Here is a 25,364-nt window from a genome sequence, read left to right as displayed (position 1 = left end):
CGTGCGTTCATTACCTTGCTGGTGTTCGTCAGGGGGTGGTGGGAAGCACAACTCCACTCACCTCGCCGTCTCGGAAGCATCTCTCCCCTAACTTCTCCTTACTACAATTTACCGAAATTGGTTTAAAAAAGCTATCTGGCTGTGTTTTCATCTGACCAATCAAGGTCTCAATGCAAACTTTAAGCTCCACCTACAAAAATTATGTCTATCCAATGAGAAACGTTATACTTTTCGTGGTGGGGCAATGTTTTTAAAGTTTGCAACGTAACAGAGACGCGAAAATGTCTCGCGCTAAAACTTGCGGTTGGGGTGGCCATTTTTGTGTTATCATAAGATCTATACTATTGTTCTGGAGGGCTTTAGCTTTTAACATGGGCTGAGTGGTGGTCCTAGCGGTTAGCTGGAGACGTGGTTGTCTGTCCCCTATCATAGGGCCTTCCAGCTTAACACGGTTCTGCTCTCGGCTTCTGTTCTCGTTTCTCCCCTCGGAACTGAGCCTGTCTCACGGTGGGAAGATATGACAAGCATTTAGGCATTCTTGTGTTAGTCTGTGGTATTCCATTTGCTCACTCGTTACTCGTATTACTTTGGTTAATTTAATGTCACGATTTATTCGGAGCTGTGTGACATACTACTGGATTTGCTTATCATGTCAGGGTTTTCATGGAAGGTGTTGGATTTGCCTGACACCTTACAACTGTGTCAAATAACAACCAGTTTCATCAGTGAATACGCAGCTGAACCTATTTTAATAGAAAAGTACCGATACAGAAAAATTCCATTTTTGAAAAATTTTATTCATAATTTTGTTAAAAGCTGTTCACAATGGCGTCAAAGAAAATGGCCCTAGTTGAAACTTCATTACAAAATGCAATATGCCGTGATGTCGCAAATCCGCGCCAACTCCTGAACTGGCCGATGGCAACCAAAACAACGAGGGTGGCGTCCCACTATCAGTAAATGATGCCACTGGCAATATAACTAATCACAATGTCACTTTCATGACGCTCGATGAGACAATCCCTTAGTTCTCACCAGGAAACATTTTTTTACATCTTTTTACCAACTTGATCCTCTGCTGCCTTCACTACTCCCTGAAAGCTACCCTTCTTCTTCTACTGTATTTCTTTCCCCCATTCCTGTCAATTGTTCCATTATGCTCTCCCTGAAACTCTGTACAACCTCTGGTTTAGTCAATTTATCAAGGTCCCATCTTCTTAAATTCCCACCTTTTTGCAGCTCCTTCATTTTTCATCTACAGTTCATAACCAATAGATTGTGGTCAGAGTCCACATCTGCCCCTGGAAACGTCTTACAATTTAAAACCTGGTTCCTTAATCTCTGTCTTACCATTATAGAATCTATCTGATACCTTTTTCTATCTCCAGGATTCTTCCACAACCTTCTTTCATGATTCTTGAACCAAGTGTTTGCTATGATAAAGTTATGCTCTGTGCAAAATTCTACCAGACGGCTTCCTCTTTCATTTCTTACCCCCAATCTATATTCACCTACTATATTTCCTTCTTTCCCTTTTCCTACTCTCGAATTCCAGTCACCCATGACTATTAAATGTTCGTCTCCCTTCAATACCTGAATAATTTATTTTATCTCATCATACATTTCATCAATTTCTTCATTCTCTGCAGAGCTAGTTGGCATATAAACTTGTACTACTGTAGTAGGCATGGGTTTCGTGTCTATCTACTTTAACAGAAAGAATATCATCAGTAGACGATAAACCGGAAGAACTGGCAGGTGAGTTACAAAATCTTAGTGAAGCGTATTGTCAAATTCAGAAGACGCAGTCCCAAGTGGATGCGAAGGTAAAAAATGTGACGGACACTGTCAGCGAGCTGCAAGACGTGTGCAAAAACTTGCCTACAGAAGTACAAAAGTTAATTCTAAGAGCAGGCCAGTTATGTTTAGAGTCAAAATACAGAGAGATAAGACATGTGCAGATGTAAATTAAATAACTGTAAAGGCTGAAGCCGGGACGCTGGACAAGGGTAGCACCATTGCTGAAAAGGTATTGTCAAAATGCAAGATTTGTTTAGATACAGTAGAAGAAGCTCTAAAATACAAAGAAAGTAAATTTTTAGCTAAAATAGATTCAGGTTTAAAGGAAGTAGAGGAAAAGTTACGAGACAGTATTGCTAAAACTACTGACATTCCAAATCAAAATTTGACAGAATCTAAGCCCAGGCGTTTACAGAGGTTAGACACTTTGACTGGTTACCCACAAAACGTGGCCTGCCCGTCGAAGCAATATAGCGAAGGTTGCAGAATGCAACAACACTTGCCGGCAGCTGTACCTGTCGAGCAAACACAGTACCCATGCGCTACGCCACAAATGAACGTAAACACGCCTGTCACTGACAGCGAAGCGTGTTTGTCAACATTACTTGCAGATGAAGGGTTACTTAAGCATCGACACTTCCGGTATTTACCTTTGAAAGGAAAAGGAGAAACTCCGTGGTCTTTATCAGAGCATTTCAAAATGTTTTCCTTGTACCTCTACCGAAGCCCAAAAACTTAGTTTTGTTGTTGGATACACACGTTGGCGTTCCGCTATAGGCTAAGGACATGGCGGAACGTTGCAACTACTATGAACAGTTTGAGAGAGCGTTTCTGGATAAATATTGGACTGTGGCCGTACGAGAGAGGCCCAGACGTGAAGTATTCAACCTAGCTCCATTCAATAGCAAACATGGAAGCTTAAGAGGCTATTTAGAAAAATATTTGTATAAACCAGATACTGGGAGAACCCGGTACCACAAGTAGCCGTCTACTTGCCCACATTAGGGAAAAACTCATTACCATTCCGGAATACGACACTGAGTACTTTTTATCTGTACTGGACTGTATAGATTTGATATACGAATAGAGACCATTACAACCCAGGCCTGTTAATACGCAGACAGTGCCATAGGGATTTACGGACCAAGAAGTGAACAATGGATTCCTAGTACAACGCCGATTGCAGCCTTACCCCACACAGACCTATTGTAACGGTAGCGGTAATCACAAAGGCAATGGCAAAAGATGCCAAAAGCCGTAAATTCAAGGGAGGATACAAAAGAAATGGTCAATAGTTTAACAAAAACAATCCAACGGACAAGCAGCGTAAGGCCAGCCTGTACAATATGTACAGACACAAGCTACCAGCAATAATTAGCCGATTGCTAGGCAAACAGAAAACAATACCAGAGCGCCGAGTAATCCACAGACAGCGAAATTCGGCTAGCAAGGTACGCACATATACCGAATAACACACAGAGACAAAGAGAAATTTAGTCGAGAGCCTCACAGGATACTAACTGGCGTAATCGAACACCAACAGTCCATACAGCAGAAGTTACGCCTAACACACAGACCGATGCCACCGCGTCGCCGTAAAACTTGAACCGGTCACGGTAGGCTCCCGTTCTGTGACCTGGGAGCATAGTGCGGGCACGAGCTTTCTCGACACTTGTTTCATCAGGTACGATCACGGTACTGACGTGAAAGATGATCTGTATCAAAGTAACGAAGATAAACAGGAAAACTTGACAGAGGGCAAGATACAAGCTACTATTAAAGCCAAAATATTTCTCCTTGATGTACCCATTGTGCTTGACATAGGTGCTACAACTAATATGATGTCACAAGGAGTCTTTCAAGAACTGAAGAAATGTGGGCGTATACTTACACTGCGCGACCGCTAAGGTCCTGCCTCGGGCATGGATGTATGTGATGTCTTTAGGTTAGTTAGCTTTACGTAGTTGTAAGTTCTAGGGGACTGATGACCTCAGAAGTTAAGTCCCATAGTGCTTAGAGTCATTTGTACCATTTCGACAGCGTGTTTCGGCTCTAAGACCCCGGGACCATTGTGGCAGGCGGCGTTTCTGTCAATTGCCGTTGCCATTTGAACCATTTTTGTTCCATCGCTATGGATACATTTAGCACATACCAAGGTACAAACTGATATAGGTAAGGGTCAACGTCATTTCGGAGTAAATAACCAATTATGAGCGATAGACCTAATCAGGGCGAGTACTGATAGACGTAAAACTGAAGTTACTCACGACTTTTACGTTCAATTGGGAAATCACATAGTCATGTTTATCAACACATACAACAATGAATAGTCGGCAGCAGAAGCGGCAAACCTCGACACAATAAACACAAAGGTAAGTGAATCAAAGTGCTGTTCGCAACAACAGCAAGCTGAACTTAGGGAACTGATACTTGCTTATGTACATGTATTTGAAAAAAGACCAGGTATCATTAAGAATTTTATGTACAAAATGGAAGTATACCCTCACCAAATTTTTTGTTCTACTTCATACTCTCTACCAAGGACAAAGAGGGAAGCAGTAAGAAAAGAGATTAGCAGAATGCTTGAACGGGGCATAATACGACCATCACTTTCCCCTTATTGTAGTCCTATTTGGTCGTGAGTAAGCAAGATGGCTAGGCCCGCTTGGTCCTCGACGCACGTAACATTAATAAGATCATCGTACCAGTACCGACACGTCCAGACAATTTAGGGGAACAGCTTATGAAATTCCCGGACCCTAAATTTCATACTATAATCGATTTTTCGGTCGTCTTATTGGCAAATAAAACGACACGAAGAAAGTCGGAAGCATAGCACCTTCGTATGTGGGGGCAGTAGCTTCGAATTTCAAATATTACAGTTTGGATTGAACGTACGTGCAGGTGTATTTGTTTCTGCTCTGGACAGATGGCTAGGACTCTACGTTCTGAGCAAGGTAACAGCATACGTGGACGACCTTTGAGCCACCACTCCCACTTGCGTAGAACACTTAAGATTAATTGAACAAGTACTGAGCCGCTTTTCCGAACATGGAATGACAGCAAATCTCAAGAAACATAATTTCGGACAAGAACAGGTAAAATTTGGAAGACACGTAATGCATTCAGAAGACATACTGGCAGATCGTAAAATACTTGATGCCATTAGAAGCTGTCCTGTTCCTCAAAACAAGAGGCAATTAAAGACATACTTAGGCCTAATCACATTTTTCAGGAAATTCGTCCCTAACGAACTTATGAACAGTGATGCTTTTCTCAATCTTCTCCAGAAAAAGACATCTTGGTTACGTGAAAAGCAATTTCAAATCGATTTACAGAACATCAAGAAAACCTTGTTAAATTATTTATCTCAACCAGACATAAAGAAGGATTTTTGCTTATACACGACGCATCTTCTCATGCCTTTTTCAAATGGTACAAGAAGAGGGAAAACTCATCCCTAACGTAAATAGCACCTTATCCGAAGCTGAACGTTCGTATTCAGTTACGGAGTTGGAAGCTTTGGGTGTAATTTGGTCCTTTAAAAAGTTTGAATGTTTCCTTTAGGATAAACACACACATAAGTATGTTGTGACCATCAGTTCCTACCGTTTTTGTTAACTTGTAAATTGCTACACCAACGGATAGACTGGCGGTGTATGAATCCTCAAGAATACGATTTTGAAAAATTGTCCATGAAAGGAAACCAGAATATAATACTGATCCTCTTCCTCGATTACCACAAGGCTTAAAGGAATTTAACGACCTTTAGAGCTTAAAGGTGAAATAAGAGCTATGTTGATGGAAGATAAAACTTTAAGACCATGCTACGTTAACATGTGTAAACACATGGAGGAAGTACAGAGGGAACAGACATGCTGGAATAAGGTAAGAGCGAAACCTATGCAAAACGGCGATGAAAAGTTAAAAAAGGTTTTTCACTATTCATAAAGTTGTTATGTTCCATAGGAATCATTTCGAACTAGAACAATGGCGCGTGTCTTTGCCAGAGGAATATTTTGATGATTTTATGTTGCACACACTCAATACTTGGGGCCATTATGGCATTACAAAGTGCGCTGACAAAATAGGTAAATATTGTTGTTTCCTCAACCTTAGATGAAGAGTATTGTCTGCCGAAAGCAAAACGTTCTACGATCTCCAAACACATTGACCTACGTCCCATTGTGGGTAATAAATCCTGTAGAAAAGGTACCTTTGGATGTGGCTGGACGCTATCCCAGAGATAAGGGTGGCGTAAAGTATACAATAGGTCCGTATGATATTTTCACCAAACACAAGAAAATGTACGCTGTACAGAACACTACAGCCAGTTCAATTATAAGGCGCATCGAAGACGATTATTTTGTAAGAGTAGGAAAACCAGAAGTAATATTAACAGGTAATGCCTCATATTTTGTTGGATGTAAATGCATAGAGTTTTGTAGATCCTACCAAAATCAAACACAATTTAGTATCCAAATTTCATCCCGACGCATCCACCATAGAAAGGGTGTTTAAGAAATTGTACAGGTTTGCAAGGAACTATATACCTCGTGAACATACTAAGTGGACTGAATATGTCCCTAACTTCTGACAAGCTGCTAACAACCTCCCTCATACATCAGCTGGATTTACACCAAATGAATGACGTTCAGTTGCCAACAATTAGACGAGTGGGACAAACCTTTACGCAAAATACCGGTACAGGAATTATCACTGGAGGATAAGATACGACAAGCAGTAATCACCCATGAATCTTGGGTAAATACAGGAAAGGAATTTATGAGAGAAAGCTGAAACGTACAACACAATTTTATGTAGGACAAAAGGTGTTACTTAGAACACATCCGAAATCCACAAAAATTGTAAAACTGAACCGTAATTGGCGACCACTATACACTGGACGCTACATAATTACTAAAATTCCCTGCCCGGGATCACACAGATTGGTACACACGAACACGGGTAAAAATAAGGGCCTTTATCAGCACTAAGACTTGACAACGGCCGGCGGGTGTGACCGAGCGGTTCTAGGAGCTTCAGTCAGGTACCGCGCGGGTCGCAGGTTCGAGTCCTGCCCCGGGCATTGATGTGTGTGATGTCCTTAGGTTAGTTAGGTTCTAGGGGACTGATGACCTCAGATGTTAAGTCCCATAGTGCTCAGAGCCATTTGAACCAACTTGAAAACGTTTACATATTGAAAGAAGGACTATATGCCGTCTAAGCTGTATATATGTAGAATAATATTAGATTTAGGCTGCTGGAAAGTCGCACTCCAGTATTTATGTTGTTAGTTGTTTAGGAATTTTATTTTTTACTTTTTATTATGAGCCAAATGTGTAAACGATAAGGTGAGTGATTGTAACAAGGAAGAATTTTACTTTTATGTGTCTTGTAACGACGATACTCTAAATACAACGCTTCGCCTTGCGCGTAGCCCTGTTGTAAACAAACAAATGAACTTGTGAAACGCACAATAGCGTGCAGTGCAATGCGCAACTCGCCGCGACGCAAGTGGTATCAGAGTGACGCAGCGCGTGAGCATTGGCGAGGAGGCCACTCAGCAAACCACAAGCGCCTGCGTGCCGTACAGGCACGTCTGGAGGCGTTTGAGCGCCGAAAACGAACAAATCTAATGAGCTACAGCCCGCACTAGCATTTGGAATGCGTGTCAAATAAAAAGAGACATAGAAAATTACGACAGATTCTATACTACAACTACGGCTATGTATACAATACACACACATACACAAGCAGATGAGCTAAGAGATTATCTACACAGGAAAGGCACACTAAATTACGAGATATTTACTTAAGCTACGCTACGATATATGTTATATCTATATATGTGCAATACTTACAAACGTAAGTATTGAAAATACAGGCACTAATCATACTTGATAGACGAGAAATGTCTTGCTGAAGGGAAACAAGCGAGTACAGCATAAGAGGCAAACTGAATAAGAGGTCATACCATGCCTCTAATACACTTTAAATTTCAGATTTATAAGTAGAGACGCGCACGTGACATGAAATAAGTTTTCTGACAACACGACTGCACGCTGTAGTGAATGAATACATGCTTGAATATTTGAAGAAAATATTAGTAGCCATAGAGCCACTATACACTTACCCATGAAGATTCAGTTTTGAGTTAGTATTTTTTCTTCCAGAAAACGACGCATCGACACGTCCTAAAATGAACAAAGAGAAATGCTTGTAGAGTGTAATGTACAATGTAAACATAGGATAGGACAACACCGCAAGTAAATCAAGTTGTAAGTTTATGATACGTATGAATGTGATAGTGTGAACGTATGTTAAGAAGAAAACAGTTACAATACGTCACATATCAGGATGATCAAGTAAGGTTGAGTACTACCAAATAATCAGGGGGTCGAAGTCTAACTACTGTGAGCGTCGACTAGCCACGAAAGCGACAAACACCTGAATTACACTGAAATTTTTATGCGCGTTTGTTACTTATGTAAACATTGTTTTACGCTCATTATATGTAACATATCGTATTGATGGTACAACCCGTAAACCTCAGCACATGAAATGGCTATTGTATATACAATGAACAAAAGAAGGAAATAATGAGCGGCACTTTTACACACTAAATAATAATTGGTACGATTGCTATGATCAGATTTGAGTTGTGCTTAGAAACAATAAACTATTTTGTTCTTGGCATGACAGTTAAGTCTATTATCGAGACGTAATTGAGCACGTAAATGCCTTCCCGTGGAATTTCTGCAATTCTGTAGATCCTTCCTGGAGAATGCTAGCGAGGCGACGCCATGCGTAGTTATCTGACCGGTGCGTAGTATCTATTGTAGCTGCTATTGATTACTTCTTTGATTCTTTTTGAATTGATAAATACGTTCCAAGAACAAGTCACTGTAAATTGCAATATAATGTATACCATAAATGAAGCATGTGTAACCAAACGAGAAAAAAGTGAGTACTCATATAATTGGAAGCGGATAATGTAACGAAAAAGAAATCTGACAAAAGTACTACAACCAAAGGATAAGTAATAACCCTACTTATAAAAGGGAGAGAATGTGTTACAGACTTAAATGTGTATGCACGACGATAATGGCATTTCAGCAAATGAATAGGATAAGTGTATTTTGTAATTGTATTTGTTTTTTATTATGTTATGTGTTCAGTATGTGGAATGGACACTGCAGAAACTGTATGAAAGGCGCTCAAAAACAAAGCGCAAAAACATACGAAACCTGGATGCCAAGCGTTAAGTCAACATGTGTTAAAGCAATACGTGGGTGTGCGCGTGGTAAACTAAAAATTGTAATATTTCGTGTACCATGAATTTTCTGCACTCTACAGCGTCGCAGAATCAGCCAGGAACTTGTCAAAAGATTTCGGACGTACGGCTGCTCTCCCCACTGAATAAACGAGAGTGACCAGGTGAAATAAATCCCTCGAGCAACTGATATGGAAACCAGTAGCCACCACATCGAAGATGTCACAAAGGATCACGCCCCTGAACACGAACTTCAGAAATTTGTGCAGAGGAAGTCACTGTAAACGCATGACACGGACACTCTGGCCTCGTACAGGACGTGCGAGTGCAAGCTTTGACGATAACGGACGTTGGGCTGCACGCGCATACTTTGCAAGCTAAACACTGTGCAGATGCTAACTGATAATAGTGGGACTAAACTGTTGATTTGTCAAAGCCTCAAAATTAAAATACAATATATATAAGAATGTGTGTATGTTAAAAGAAGCTGGCATGCCCATACAAACTGATAACCATTCAGGATAACTCCAATGGCGTAAAATAAAGGCTGTGCCCACATCGGCCAGGATTATCAAACCTTAAAAAGGGAAATAAGATCAGTCATTCTGCACCTGCGTATGATGTCAGTGCACAATTGTACTGAATTGTATTATTATTTTTTTCTTATATGTAAGCTACATGTAAGCAGAATGAGCTATAAAGTGGACACCGTCAAAAGTAAATTAACTACTTGTTTTGTGGCAAGGATAATGCTTCGACACATCGTTAAATATCTGTATAAAACAAAGTAAGAAATACGATCTTCAAATTATTAATTCATGTACCTTCACCTTTTTTTTTCTTTTGTAAAAGAGTTAGGGTACGGGCGTATACTTGGATCCGTCGTATCAGCATTGTTAAAAATGTGTATTCCACCGTTCACTAAAAGTATTATAAAAAAGTTATTAGGAAACGAATATTTATTCGCACAGTTGTAAGTTCAACTCCTGTCTTTTTATCATTTCACTCACCGCCGAGGATCTTTCATCAAGAAATTCGGTGCAGACAAGAGTAATTTACGCCGTATGGAGGAGCGTTCCACAATAGAATAAATGTGAAGGTAATGACTCAGACTTGAAAGGCATCTACTGAACTTGGTTTAGTAATACTAAAAATATTGTACATTGTTTGTTTACGAACTTATAAACGGATCGACAGTTTCGATAGTTGCGGTGATTATTTGGTACTGCACACTATTGGAAGCAGCAGTACGTAATGCAAATTACGTTTATTAGCCATGAATGTTATGATACTCGATGTCTGCTGATATTGGTATCAGTTGAAGTTCACCCAAGATTGTGAACAGATTCATAAATTATAAGGGGCGTTCAAAAAAGAAACGAGTCGGAGGCACAATTACAGAAACCATTACCTGTATATTAGAAGTACTGACCCTGGCTGTCGAGACACTTGTTCCACTGTGACACAAGGCGGTAAATATATGTCGCATAAAATTCGCGAGGCTGCAGTGTTAACCACTTCAGCACGTACAGCTGGACGTCTTCATCCGAGGTGAATCGTTTGCCCCTCACAGCCTTTATAAGGGGAGCAAAAATGGAGTAATCACAGGGAGAGAAGTCCAGACTGTATGGAGGGTGGCCGAGAACCTCCAATTTGCTGTATGGAGGATGGCCGAGAACCTCCAATTTGGATTTCTGCAGGAGTGCCGCGACTGTGTTTGCCGTATGAGGCTTTGCATTGTCTTGAAGCAGAATGACCCCTCGGGTGAGATTGCCTGATCGTATTGATTTGATCGCTTGGCGAAGGGTGGTCAAGGTTTCCGAGTAACGCTGGGCATTCGCAGTCGTTCCGTGCTGCAGGAAGTGAATCAGAAGGGGGCCATCATGGTCAAAGAAGAACTTCAGCGTAACCTTCCTTGCACTCGTGTGGACCCTGGATGCTTCCACTGGAGACTTCGTCGTTTTGTTTCTGGTTCTAACTGATAACATCGTGACTCATCTCCAGCCACCACTCGTGCCAGGAACGCATTCCCTTCCCGAACATAGCGCTGCCGATAAGCAACACAGTGAGCATTCGACATGCTTCCTAGTGTGGTTGAAGACAGTGGGGCACACTTTGGGCATGTGCAGTCGTTCCTTCACGATGGTGTGAACACTTCCGTCGCTCAATCCGACCACGGCGGCTATGGCTGCCACTGTCACTCGGCGGTCCTGAGCGCATCCACCTGCTGGACGACGTCATCGGTGATGCAGACCGTGCGTCATCGGCTAAAGACACCCGTCACTCCCTCAAGCGATTGTGCCACGCCTTGACCCTTGCAAGGGACATGCAGTTTTCGCATTACATTTTTGACGTTCGTTGATGAATGTCCGTTCCTCCTGCTCCTTCCGATGTCAGAAAATGAACAACTCCTCTTTACTCTTGTTTTGACGCCTCCATGTCACTGCGACTGGCAGCGTTGGACGATTGCCGCATGCTTCTGCTACCTCTGTATAGTCACGTGACGTGCACGCGTGCCCTCTAGTGAAGGGCTGTGAACTTCCACGCTCTGGTCGGAACCACACTTCGCCACACGCGCCACGATATTACGCTCCTGCCACCGGTTGGCACATTCAAGAATTTGGCTCGTTTCTTTTTGAACGACCCTTATACCTTCGAAATTTTCTCATTTACTCTTATTCAAGCAATTATTAATCCATTTCCAGTACCACACCCCTATTCATTGTGCACTTTTTCATTTATATTGGTTCAAATGGCTCTGAGCACTATGGGACCCAACTGCTGCGGTCATTAGTCCCCTAGAACTTAGAACTACTTAAACCTAACTAACCTAAGGACATCACACACATCCATGCCCGAGGCATGATTCGAACCTGCGACTGTAGCAGTCGCACGGTTCCGGACTGCGCGCCTAGAACCGCGAGACCACTGCGGCCGGCTTTTACATTAGTTGCAAAGGCCGTAATTGACACAATGAACGGCTTTAACTGCGGCTGTCAACCTCCTTGGAAGCATAACTTCGGCGAACAAGATCCTGACTCACCCTAACAAATATCCCTGGTGTGTTTCGAATAACATCACTGGCAGCTACAATTCTTGCAACTAATTCCATATCCGTATGCACTGGGGTCTCATATACAAGTGACTTTACACGTCCTCATAGGAAATGATCAAGGGGATTGAGGTCAGGTGACCTCGCACGCCGTGCAATAGTATCTCCCTCACCAGTCCAGCGACGAGGATAACAGCACTGAGTAATGAATGGGTCTGTTGTTGATTCATAGCTCGTCCTGTCATGTCACTATGTAAATACGATGCTACAGAGCCACCTAGTGGACAAGTAAAGTAAACGAAACTTGCACCATGACTTCATAGTAATCAGGCTCGTCCTTTTTGTTTTCTTGGAGGAAGTAGTGTACGTACATGTAAGTAATCAGTTCAGTACGTGTCAACTTGAACTAACAGTAGCTGTGAACACGGTAGAGAAATTTACTTCCACATTTCCTTAAGCTGGCTTCCCACACCCCAGGATTCGTACCTCAAATTGTTCAGCGGAGCATTCTATATGTCCTGTTATATTTTTGCACGCTCTTACGGAAACAACCTGCATAAGCCTTATAAAATGATAATATCGTGAAATTGTTCCCATGACGCATTTGTGTTAGTGTTGTTTTACTTTTGCGGATAGTGGTCTTGTACGTGATTATTGAACGTCGTTTTTAATGAATATCCAAACACAACGATAAAAAAAAAATCAGAGGGTAATATAAGTCACTTGTGGTAGGTGTTTAGCGCTCTTGGAAACTATTCATTGCCTGTTTTTAAAAGCCTTTCTCTCCTGACGTAGCCCTTCCTTACCTGTTTCTGTAAACTTAGCTGTTTTATTGTTTTGCCACTTGGGAAACTTCACAGAATTAGGTGAGTAGTCGTAGCAGTTTGACTCTCCATAACACAAGACTACCTATTATGTCAGTTAACGCTAGTTTCAGAAACAAAAGGTATTGGCAATGGTCGGCAACAACACCACCAGCAAAACGGTTTATTTTTTCGTTTTACACCATGACAACGTTGGCTTCAGTATATCTTCCTTCTACAGAAGCGTCGCATCATTTTGTGGGTCTTCTCCGCCTCTTTCTCCTCGCTCGCTTTACCCGCGTAAGTTCCCTCTGTTTTCCCGTCAGATCACCGAAGCGCTGTCGGGCTGTGCTAGCACTTGGGGTGAGTGACCATGCGCTCTGCCGAGCGCTGTTGGCAAGCGGGGTGCACTCAGCCCTTGTGAGGCAAACTGAGGAGCGACTTGATTGACAAGTAGCCGCTCCGGTCTCGGAAACTGACTTATGATCGGGAGAGCGGTGTGCTGACCGCATGCCCATCCATATCAGCATCAAGTGAGGCCTATGATCTGATGTTGACACGGCGGTCGGTCAGCCCCGTTGGACCTTCATGGCCTGTTCAGGAGGAGCTTAGTTTTTTAGTTCCCACTATTAATTTTGGTGTGCACTGTATACAAAGCCTGTCCGTGGCGCCCCTCCAACCGTGCCCCTATTGTTTGTGAAACAGACTCGGACACCACCACATCTGCATACCCAGTTAGCATATTGGCCAAGCTTGCAATAAATATGACACCGTTAAAAAACAATCATATTTTCGGTTGCAACGGAATAACATAGTGACTGTTTGAATGACACGGAGATTTAGTGACCGTCCTCTAATGTGATGAATTCTTTGAAAAATTACCCGTTAATGGATTGTCCGCTCACTGCAGTGGATACATACAGGCAGAACACTGTAACACCCACTTATTGGACAGCTTTTCAATGTAAATGTACAGCATCTGAATTTCCTGCTACTGCACTCCTGCCTCGTGTTCGGTAGAAAGTTTTATCGAGTTTTAGAGAAAGTTTGGCAACTTTCCCGGACAGCAGCTAATCAGACAGACTCGTGCTTGGCAGACAGCTGGGGGAAATGGATTGTGGGAGCGCAGCTGATAGCGTCAGTCCGCCCGCGCCCTCCAGGGACCTCCCACGTCCAGCAGCTGCGGCCACTGCTCTCCATTCGAGGACCGACGCTTGTTCCTGCCCCCTTTCTAGGAGCGCTTTATCGTAGATCGCTGGAGCGAGGAACGGTACCTAGCGACTGGAAAAAAGCGCAAGTCATTCCCGTTTCCTGTTAACGTTCTAGGATAGATGCAATTGATTATAGGGCTCTATCGTTGTCGTCAGTCTGTTGTAGAATTAGAGGAACATTTTTTATGTACAAGAATTGTGACGTCTTTGGTGAACGAAAATCTCGCCTATAGAAATCAACATGGACTCCGCAAATAAAGATGTTGCGAAACTCAGTTAGATCTGTTTCTCCATGTGATGCACAGCGCTGAAGACAACGACGCCTCATGTTGTTGCCGTGTTCCTTGACTTCAGGAAGGCATTTGACACCGTCCTACGCTGCCGATTAGTGAGAAAAACACGAACGTACCGAGTGCCGGACCACATATCCGACTGCATTCAGGACTCTTTGCAGAGAACCAAGATTGCGCTTTATTGGCAGAACACTTAGAAGATGCAACAGGTCGACTAAAGGTGCCGCCTACATTACGCTTACCCGTCCTCTTTTGGAGTACTGATGCTCGGTTTGGGATCCTCCTTTTTTGTCATCAGTCTTGTGCTGGTTTTATGCTATCCGACACGAATTACTCTCCTCTTCATCTGAGAGTAGCACTTGCAACCTATGTCCTCAATTATTTGCTGGATGTATTCCAATATGTCTTCCTCTACAGTTTCGCCCTCTACAGATTCCTCTAGTACCATGGAAGTCACAGATGTCATATCACCCTGACCCTTCTCCTTTTCAGTGTTTTCATATGTATTTTCCTCTCCGATTCTGCACGGAACCTCCTTCTTCCTTCCTTTATCATCCCACCTAATTTTCAACATTCGTCTATAGCACTGCAACTTGATGCTTCGATGCTTCGATTTTCTTCTGCTCCTATTATTCCACCAGACAGGACGGAAGCCTCGGCACAGGAACCATGCCGTCCAACGTCAACGTTGAGCGTGCTGTGTTCAGAGTGCTGCTGAACGCTCAGAAACGAGGCGACATGTGCACACGATACGTGGGCCCCGACGTGGTATACGCGATCGCAGTTGTCAGCTGTATCTCGCTCGTAAATCACACTGTTTATGAAATGGACTGGCTTAGAATTGCTATATCAGTTCTGTTAAAACTTAATTACCTGTCTGCAGAACAGGTATTTCCGGCTGTAGCATACATAAATAAAAACTTAAGTATCTGCGAAAACATTACATTGCCAAAAGGAAAGTACCATGTCCAATTCACAAGGACATTGGGTTATAAAAGTTCCATTATAAACAGTGCGATACAAATTTACAGTAGCTATCCACATTAGCCACATTATTTCATCGTTCTCACTTTTCAGTAAAGCTCTAACTCTTACTTGACCTCTGTGACAGCTCAGTAGCAAGATCTTTACAACATGTGAATTACAAAACTTAACAGAAAACAGGGCAAAATATCTTACTCGGCTGGTGCAAACTTTTCAGTAGATTAAGGCAATCGAAGAAATGCACACCTCAGAAAGAATGAACTTACATTCACATAGAATATATATATATATATACTTACATTCAACTAATAAGAACGTATCAGAACCTATTAAAAACGCGAAGGTTAGGGAAAAAATACTAGAATTTAGTGGGACACGAACCGTCCACACACCACTAGTTTCATGAAGAATCTGTGATGCTAACGTGCTAAGGCGGCCACGTATTAGAAAAGACTATATCTCGTTTTTCATCACGTAATGAAATATACAAACAAAGCTATATTACTAACTGAGATTTAGCTATAACAAATTGTACCACGAACAATGCGTTTTTTGGTGGATCCTTAACTGTCAGATGCCTTCAAATCGTATACTCTCATAATATACAAGTTACAATATTTATTTCCTATGGATATGACGTACCTGATCACTTTATTACAACGAATCGCACAGTTTCCGGCAGATTTCTCAAGATATCCTCAGTTTGCTTCTGCTCAGAAACGGCGTATGTATAGTACATAAGGGTTTCAACTGAAAGCCAATATGACGGCTCACAACCCTGCGCCGGTGGGAGACGCTGTGCGTGTGACGTAGATGGAGTTCTGCCGTTCATTGCTCAACGTTCAAATGCAGTCCCTGTGCCGACAGCTTGACGGCGCTCATCAAGGAAGTTCAAAGAAGAGCAGCAAGTTTCGCATTATCGAGAAATAGGTGAGAGTGTGTCACTGACATGATAAAGGTTTTGGAGTGGATATTATTAACACAAATGCGTTTTTCGTTGCGGCGGAATCTTCTCAAGAAATGTCAATCACAAATTTTCTCTTCCGAATGAGAAAATATTTTGTTTACGTCGACCTACATAGGGAGAAACGATCATCATGATAAAACAAGGGAAATCAAAGCGCGCATGGAAAGATATAGGTGTTCGTTTTCCCAGGCGCTGTTCAGATTGGAAGAATAGAGAATTTTTGTGATGGTCGTTCGACGAACCCTGTCCCAGGCACTTCAGTTTGATTTGTAGAGTATCCTTCTAGATGTAGATGTAAATACAGAGGACTCAACACGTGGCTCTTTATGGGACAAAATCCGCAGATATAACAGTAATTTTCGGAGTGTTACAGTGAAGTATTATAGGACGATTACTCTTCACAGTGTATATCAATTATCTCGTAGAACGCGTCGGAATTAAGACTGTTCCAAGACGCTGCAGTTATCTGTAAGAAGATATCAATGCCAGAAGAGCATATCGATGAGTGGAATGATGCGCAGACTATTGATGAATGGTTCAGGCTGTGGCAGTTGACCCTTAACGCAAATACACGTAACATATTCCTCGTAAATACGGAAAGAAATCCAATACCTAGGTGTAGCTATGCACAGTGGCCTAAAGCGGAACGGCTACGTAAAACAAGCAATAGGGAAAGCAGACGCCAGACTGTGATTCATAGGAAGAAGCTTTATAAATGTAACTAAGTCATGAAGGAAGTGGCTTATAAGGCAATTGTTCGACCGGTTCTTGGGTATTGCTCATGAATCTGGGACCATTACCAGGTAGGATTAATATAATGGATAGAGAAGATCCAAAGTTCCGTCACAGGATCGTTTAGTTGGCATGAGAGCCTTTCTCACCCATGAGAATTATATCATAATCATGTAATAAATGCAGTGGTTGTCTAGTTATTTTCGGCATCACATCCCATGGTAATTCTGGTGCAGTAAAATATCAAGATGGACCTAAATCACATCAGCCAATAACGAAACACAAGTTTCAACATACATTTCATAATATTCACAAAGATTTTTGATACTAAATTTTTCCCAAACATATTTTCCGTGTTTATGATTTTCTTTACTTATTTCACAGTCATTCAGTTTATTGCAAAATAATTTTTTTCTGATAGTTGTGTCTCTTCAAATTTCTTCCAAGAATCCATGTGACTGTATGGATAGACATCTTTTCTGATCACTAGCTTGAATAAATCTTCTGAGATGAATTACTTAATTTAATTCTCTCTCAAATTTGATGAAAGTTTCTTAAGTGAAGAAGCCATAAATCTGAATGTATCTTCAAATTTTCTGTCATCTTGTCAAAACTAATGGATCTGTCTTCATTGCTGGGTATCAAATCTATTTGTTTTTTACCATAACCTAGTTCTTTCACAAAGAACTTTGAGTCATATAAAGATAAATTATGCAAATAAATTGGTACAAAACTTTGATGTGTTAGTTTTATATTAAAATTATTGTGTAACATATTTTTGTATTTTCCCATTATGTGATAATTATGATGAGTCTTCTTATCTTTCTGGGAGTAATGAGACCTAAAGAGTGTGCTAATTTTTGATTTTGCAAGCCTCAATTGTTCTTCAGGAATTAATGGTCTCATTTCTTCAATTGCAGAGAAAATTCTTTTACTTTTTGTTTCACAAATTCGATGAATGTTTTTGACAATTTGGTCCTCTATATACAACTGGGCCTTATAATGTGCATTCATCTACTTGATAAAGCAAGAAAAACCACATAGTTCACGTTTTTGATATTTCGTGATATAACACGAATTGGATATGGCTGACAATTATTCATTAAGGGCAAACTTTCAGAATCAGCATAAATAATGAATGGGAAATTTTGTGTATGCTGATAATTTTTAAAATGCACATATGAGCCTTTTGCTGGTAATTCTACATTTAATCACTTGTTAACTAAACAGTTTTTTAATGTTTCTTTACTATTGATATGGAGTATATACTACATGTAACGTAGATTGTATAGCCCACAGTAAAATATTTTTGATCATTATTTTTTACATTAACACACACTTTCTAATTATTTGTTTTACCTGGTAATTCTATGTAAGATGATCCTCTCAGTGGAACATATCTATTGATAATAACTCTATAACCTAGTGCTTGAAACTCAGTTATTTTTTTAAAAAAAATCTAGTTTCCCAGCCTTAAAATTTTTACTCAGCTATCTTTTATTCTTTTTCCTACAATTTTATGGCTGGAACTTACAATCCATAACATTTTCACTAAAAAAATTTTAAAAGTTGCTGTCAAATTGTATATAGTTTTAGATTATCTTCCATAATTTTCGTAATTTTTTTACTTTAACATATTGCAGGGTTATAAATATTAAATCAAATAGGGGTACTACAGGAGTAGGTTTAATAATGAATAAAAAATAGGAGTACAGGTAAACTACTATAAACTGCATAGTGAATGCATTATTGTGGCCAAGATAGACACGAAGCACATGGCTCCTAAAGTAGTACAAGTTTATATGCCAACTAGCTATGCAGATGACGAAGAAATTCATGAAATGAATGATGATATAAAATAAATTATTCAGGTAGTGAAGGTAGAGGAAAATTTAATAGTCACGGGTGACTGGAATTCGAGAGTAGGAAAAGAGAAAGAAGGAAACATAGTAGGTGAATGTGGATCGGGGGTAAGAAATGAAAGGGGAAGACGTTTGGTAGAATTTTGCACACAGCATAACTTAATCATAGCTAACACTTGGATTAAGAATCATAAAAGGAGGTTGTATACATGGAAGTATCCTGGAGATACTAGGGGGATGAGATAGATTATAGAATGGTAAGGCGGAGACTTCGGAACCAGGTTATAAATTGGAAGACATTTCCAGAGGCAGATGTGAACTCTGACCACACTCTATTGGTCATGAACTGTAGATTAAAACTAAACAAACTGCAATAAGTTGAAACTTTAAGGAAATGAGACCTGGATAAACTGACTAAACCAGAAGTTGAACAGAGCTTCAGGGAGTGCATAAGGGAACAATTGACAGAAATGGGGGAAAGATATACAGTAGAAGAAGAATGGGTAGCTCTGAGGGGTGAAGTAGTGAAGGCAGCAGAGGACCAAGTAGGTAAAATGATGAGGGCTAGTAGAAATACTTAGGTAACAGAAGAGATATTGAATTTAATTGACGAAAGGAGAAAATATAAAAACGCAGTACATGAAGCGCACAAAAAGGAATACAAACGTCTCAAAAACGAGATCGGCAGGAAGTGCAAAATGGCTAAGCAGGGAAGGCTAGAGGACAAATGTAAGGACAGAGAGGCTTATCTCACTAGGGGTGAGATAGATACGGCCTACAGGAAAATTAAAGAGACCTATGGAGAGAAGAAAACCACTTGCATGAATATCAAGAACTCAGATGGCAACCCAGTTCTAAGCAAACAAGCGATAGCAGAAAGGTGGTAGGAGTATATAGAGGTCTATACAAGGGCGATGTACTTGAGGACAATATTATAGAAATGGAAGAGAATGTAGATGAAGATGAAATGGGAGATACAAAACTACGTGATGAGTTTGACAGAGCACTGATAGACCTGAGCCGAAACAAGGCCCCAGGAGTAAAAACATTCCATTAGAACTACTGACGGCCTTGGGAGAGCCAGTCCTGAGAAAACTCTACCATCTGGTGAGCAAGATGTATGACACAGGCGATGTATCCCCAGACTTCAAGAAGAATATAATAATTCCAATCCCTAAGAATGCAGGTGTTTACACATGTCAAAATTACCGAACTATCAGTTTCATAAATCAGAGCTGCAAAATACTAACGCGAATTCTTTACAGACGAATGGAAAAACTGGTAGAAGCTGCCCTTGGGGAAGATCAGTTTGGATTTCGTAGAAATATTGGAACACGTGAGGCAATACTGACCTTACGACTACGTTTGGAGCAATTGTAGACTTAGAGAAAGCTTTTGAAAATGTTGACTGGAATGCTCTCTTGCAAATTCTAAAGGTGGCTGGGGTAAAATACAGGGAGCGAAAGACTATTAACAATTTGTACAGGAACCAGATGGCAGTTATAAGAGTCGAGGGGCATGAAAGGGAAGCAGTGGTTGGGAAGGGAGTGAGACAGGGTTGTAGCCTCTCCCCAATGTTTTTCTATCTGTATATTGAGCAAGCAGTAAAGGAAACAAAAGAAAAATTCGGAGTAGGTATTAAAATCCATGGAGAAGTAATAAAACCTTTGACGTTCGCTGATGACATTGTAATTCTGTCAGAGACAGCAAAGGACTTGAAAGAGCAGTTGAATGGAATGGACAGTGTCTTAAAAGGCGGATATAAGATGAACATCAACAAAAGCAAAACGACAATAATAGAATGTAGTTGAATTAAATCGTGTGATGCTGTGGGAATTAGATTAGGGAACGAGACACTTAAAGTAGTTTTGCTATTTGAGGAGCAAAGAAGCTGATGATGGTCGAAGTAGAGATGATGTAAAATGTAGACTGGCAATGGCATGCAAAGTGTTTCTGAAGAAGATAAACTTGTTAACTTTGAGTATACATTTAAGAGTCAGGAAGTCGTGTCTGAAAGTATTGGTATGGAGTGTAGGCATGTATGGAAGTGAAACATAGACGATAAATAGTTTGGACAAGGAGAGAATAGAAGCTTTTGAAATGTGGTGCTACAGATAGAATGCTAAAGATTAGATGGGTAGATCACATAACTAATGAAGAGATATTGAATAGAATTGGGGAGAAGAGTAGTTTGTGGCACGTCTTGACAAGGAGAAGGCATCAGTTGGTGGGACATGTTCTGAGGCATCAAGGGATCTCAAATTTAGCATTGGAGGGCAGCGCAGAGGGTAAAAACCATAGAGGGAGATCAAGAAATGAATACACTAAGCGGATTCAGGAGGATGTAGATTGCAGTAAGTACTGGGAGATCAAGAAGCTTGCAAAGGATAGAGTAGCATGGATAGCTGCATCCAACCATTCTCAGGACTGAAGACCATAACAACATATTCAACAGGAAGTTTGTGTCAGGCAAGTGTAGAATGGTCTCGAAATTTACAGTAGTTAAATTTTGGGTAGTTGGTTCAAAGAATTTGGTTTCCATTGTATGAAAAAAGGAATATGTTTATCAAAAATGAAATTTTTTGCTTCATTCATTATGGATTAGTGAACAATGCAGGTCCTAACGCCATAGGTCCTGGAAAAATTAATAAAATCAAGTGAAATTTTCTTAAATCCTTTAATAGTTATTATCTGGTATACAAGCAATAAAATACGATAACCCACTAGCTTCAGAGTATGAATATATTGCAAATGAAATTAAATCACTTGCATCTCAATTTAGTCCAGTAACTGTGGATTTTAGCGCCAATTCATAATTTCAATCTCGTAAATGTATTTTACAAGTATAGGAGCTGCTGATGAAACATGTGATTACTATGAAACTGTGCTCCTTGACTTTTGCGTTACACAGACGAATATGAAGTCATTCAGTCTCAACAACTGTACATTGAATTCGAGGACAGAGTTAAAATAGCAGAAGAAGAAAACCAACAACTTGCTATAGAACTAGAAGAAGAAAAATCTAAGAATAAGACACTGAGACAGGTAAACTATGAGATATCTAAAATAGAACTGAATGTTACAATCTATATTATTACTACAGATGATTTATATAATAATCACTGCTTTAAAGTTGGAGGAACAATCAAATTAATAAAATCAAGATTACCAGTATAAAGTAACAGTGAGCACCCAGATAAAATACCTTATTATGTTCATTTTAGAGAATATATCAATTATAAAGTAATTGAAGGACAGCTTAAATCTGATTTTAAGTGAGTTGGGAATGATGAAGGCAAAAAGCCGCATGTTATCAAATTTTATGGTAGGTAGTTTTGTTGTGGATGGGAACTATTTACTGTTTAGTAAACGTTATTTTAATCATCATAATCATCATCATCACCATCATTTAAGACTGATTATGCCTTTCAGCATTCAGTCTGGAGCATAGCCCCCTTATAAAATTCCTCCATGATCCCCTGTTCAGTGCTAACATTGATGTCTCTCCTGATGTTAAACCTATTACTTCAAAATCATTCTCAACCGAATCCAGGTACCTTCTCCTTGGTCTACCCCGACACCTCCTACCCTCTACTGCTGAACCCATGAGTCTCTTGGGTAACCGTGCTTCTCCCATACTTGTAACATGACCCCAACATCTAATCCTGTTCGCCCCCTGACTGCTACATCCATAGAGTTCATTCCCAGATTTTCTTTGATTTCCTCAGTGTGGACACCCTCCTGCCATTGTTCCCATCTACCAGTACCTGCAATCATCCTAGCTACTTTCATATCCGTGACCTCAACCTTGTTGATAAGGTAACTTGAATCCACACAGATTTCGCTCCCATACAACGAAGTTGGTCGAAGATTGAACGGCGCACAGACAATTTTGTCTTGGTACTGACTTCCTTCTTGCAGAAGAGAGTAGATCGTAGCTGAGCGTTCACTGCATTAGCTTTCCTACACCTCGCTTCCAGTTCTTTCACTATGTTGCCATCCTGTGAGAATATACATCCTAAGTACTTGAAACCGTCCACCTGTTCTTTGTTCCTCCTATTTGGCACTCAATCCGTTTATATATCCTTCCCACTGACATTACTTTCGTTTTGGAGATGCTAATTTTCATACCATAGTCCTTACATTTCTGATCTAGCTCTGAAATATTACTTTGCAAACTTTCTATCGAATCTGCCGTCACAACTAAGTCATCCGCATATGCGAGACTGCTTATTTTGTGTTCACATATCTTAATCTCACCCAGCCAATGTATTGTTATCAACATATGATCCATAAATAATACGAACAACAGTGGAGACAGGTTGCAGCCTTGTCTTACCCCCAAAACTACTCTGAACCATGAACTCAATTTACCGTCAACTCTAACTGCTGCCTTACTATCCATGTAAAGACCTTTAATTGCTTGCAAAAGTTTTCCTCCTATTCCATAATCTCGTAGAACAGACAATAACTTCCTCCTAGGAACCCAGCCAAATGCCTTTTCCAGATCTATAAAGCATAGATACAATTCCCTGTTCTACTTATAACACTTCTCCATTATTTGCCGTAAGCTAAAGATCTGGTCCTGACAACCTCTAAGAGGCCTAAACACACTGATTTTCATCCAATTGGTCCTCAACTAATACTCGCACTTTCCTTTCAACAATACCTGAGAAGACCCACAACGCTGATTAAAGAGATAACTCTGTACTTGCTACAATCTTTTCTGTTTCCATGTTTAAAGATTGGTGTGATTACTGCTTTTGTCCAGTCTGATGGAACCTGTCCTGACTCCCAGGCCATTTCAATTATCCTTTGTAGCCATGTAAGACCTGACATTCCACTGTATTTGATGAGTTCCGACTTAATTTCATCCACCCCAGCTGCTTTATTGCACTACAATCTATTGACCATTTTCTCAACTTCCTCAAATGTGATCCCCTTTCCATCATCATTCCTATCGCATTCTACCTCGAAATCTGAAACATTACTGATCGTATTTTCACCTACATTGAGCAATTCAACTCTTCAAAATATTCCCTCCATCTGCCCAAGGAATTCGCAGGTCTCACCAGCAGTTTTCCTGACCTGTCCAAAATACTTGTCATTTCTTTCTTACCTCCCTTTCGAAGACAGCTAATTACACTCCAGAATGGTTTTCCAGCAGCTTTACCTATAGCCTCCAACCTGTTTCCAAAGTCTTCCCACGATTTCTTCTTCGATGCTGCAATTAACTGTTTAGCTTTGTTTCTCTTTTCAATATAACTTTCTCTGTCTACCTAAGTTCTAGTATGTAGCCATTTTTGATACGCCTTCTTCTTCCTTTTACAGGCTGCCATGACTGTGTCATTCCACCATGCTGTTTGCTTCATCCAACTTTTACACATTACTGTTCCAAGACATTCTTTAGCCACTTCTAGTACTGTGTCCTGTACCTTGTCCATTCCTTTTTAAGTGTCTGTAATTGACTACATTGATTTCTGAGATCACTGTTATGTACTTGTGCCTGATTTCCTTATCCTGAAGTTTCTCCACTCTTATCCTCCTACATATGAACCTGACCTCCTGCACTTTCGGCCTCACAGTCCCAATTTCACTGCAGTTTAAATAATGATCAGTGTCATCAAAGAATCCCCTGAATACACGTGTGTCCCTAACAACCTTCCTGAATTCCTCATCTGTTATTTTATAGTCAATGACAGATCTGGTTCCCCTGCCTTCCACAGTATACCGGTGAATGTTCTTATGTTTAAAAAAGGAGTTTGAGATTACTAAGCCCATACTGGCACAGAAATCCAAGAGTTGTTTCCTGTTCCTGTTGGCCTCCATATCCTCTCCATATTTACCCATAACCTTTTCGTACCCTTCTGTTCGACTTCCAATTCTGGCATGAAAATCCCCCATGAGCAGAACACTGTTCTTGTCCTTTACTCTAACCTCCACATCACTGAGTGCCTCATAGAAACTATCCATCTTATCTTGATCTGTCCCTTCACAATGCGAATATACTGACACAGTCCAAATTTTCTTGCTAGACATTGTCAAATCTATCCTCATCAGACGTTCATTTACATACCTTATTGCAACTACGCTGCGTTCCATTTCTTTCCTGATATAAACCCCTACACCCCAGGGAGCTATTCCTGCTTTGACTCCTGACAGGTAGACCTTGTATTCTCCCACATCCTCTTCTTTCTCACCCCTTACTCGAATGTCACTAACAGCTAAAACGTCCAGCCCCATCTTACTTGCAGCCTCTGCCAGCTCTACCTTCTTCCCAGAGTAGCCCCCATTGATATTAATAGCTCCCCATCTCATTACCATTTGTTTACGAAGTCGTATCTTATGAGTAACTGGTTTCTCAGTTAGAGGTGGTTCTCCGTC

Source organism: Schistocerca gregaria, chromosome 5 (genome assembly GCF_023897955.1).
Source record: "Schistocerca gregaria isolate iqSchGreg1 chromosome 5, iqSchGreg1.2, whole genome shotgun sequence".
NCBI lineage: Eukaryota > Metazoa > Arthropoda > Insecta > Orthoptera > Acrididae > Schistocerca > Schistocerca gregaria.
The sequence above is the reverse complement of the archived record's forward strand: the minus strand, read 5'-3'. Positions refer to the sequence as shown.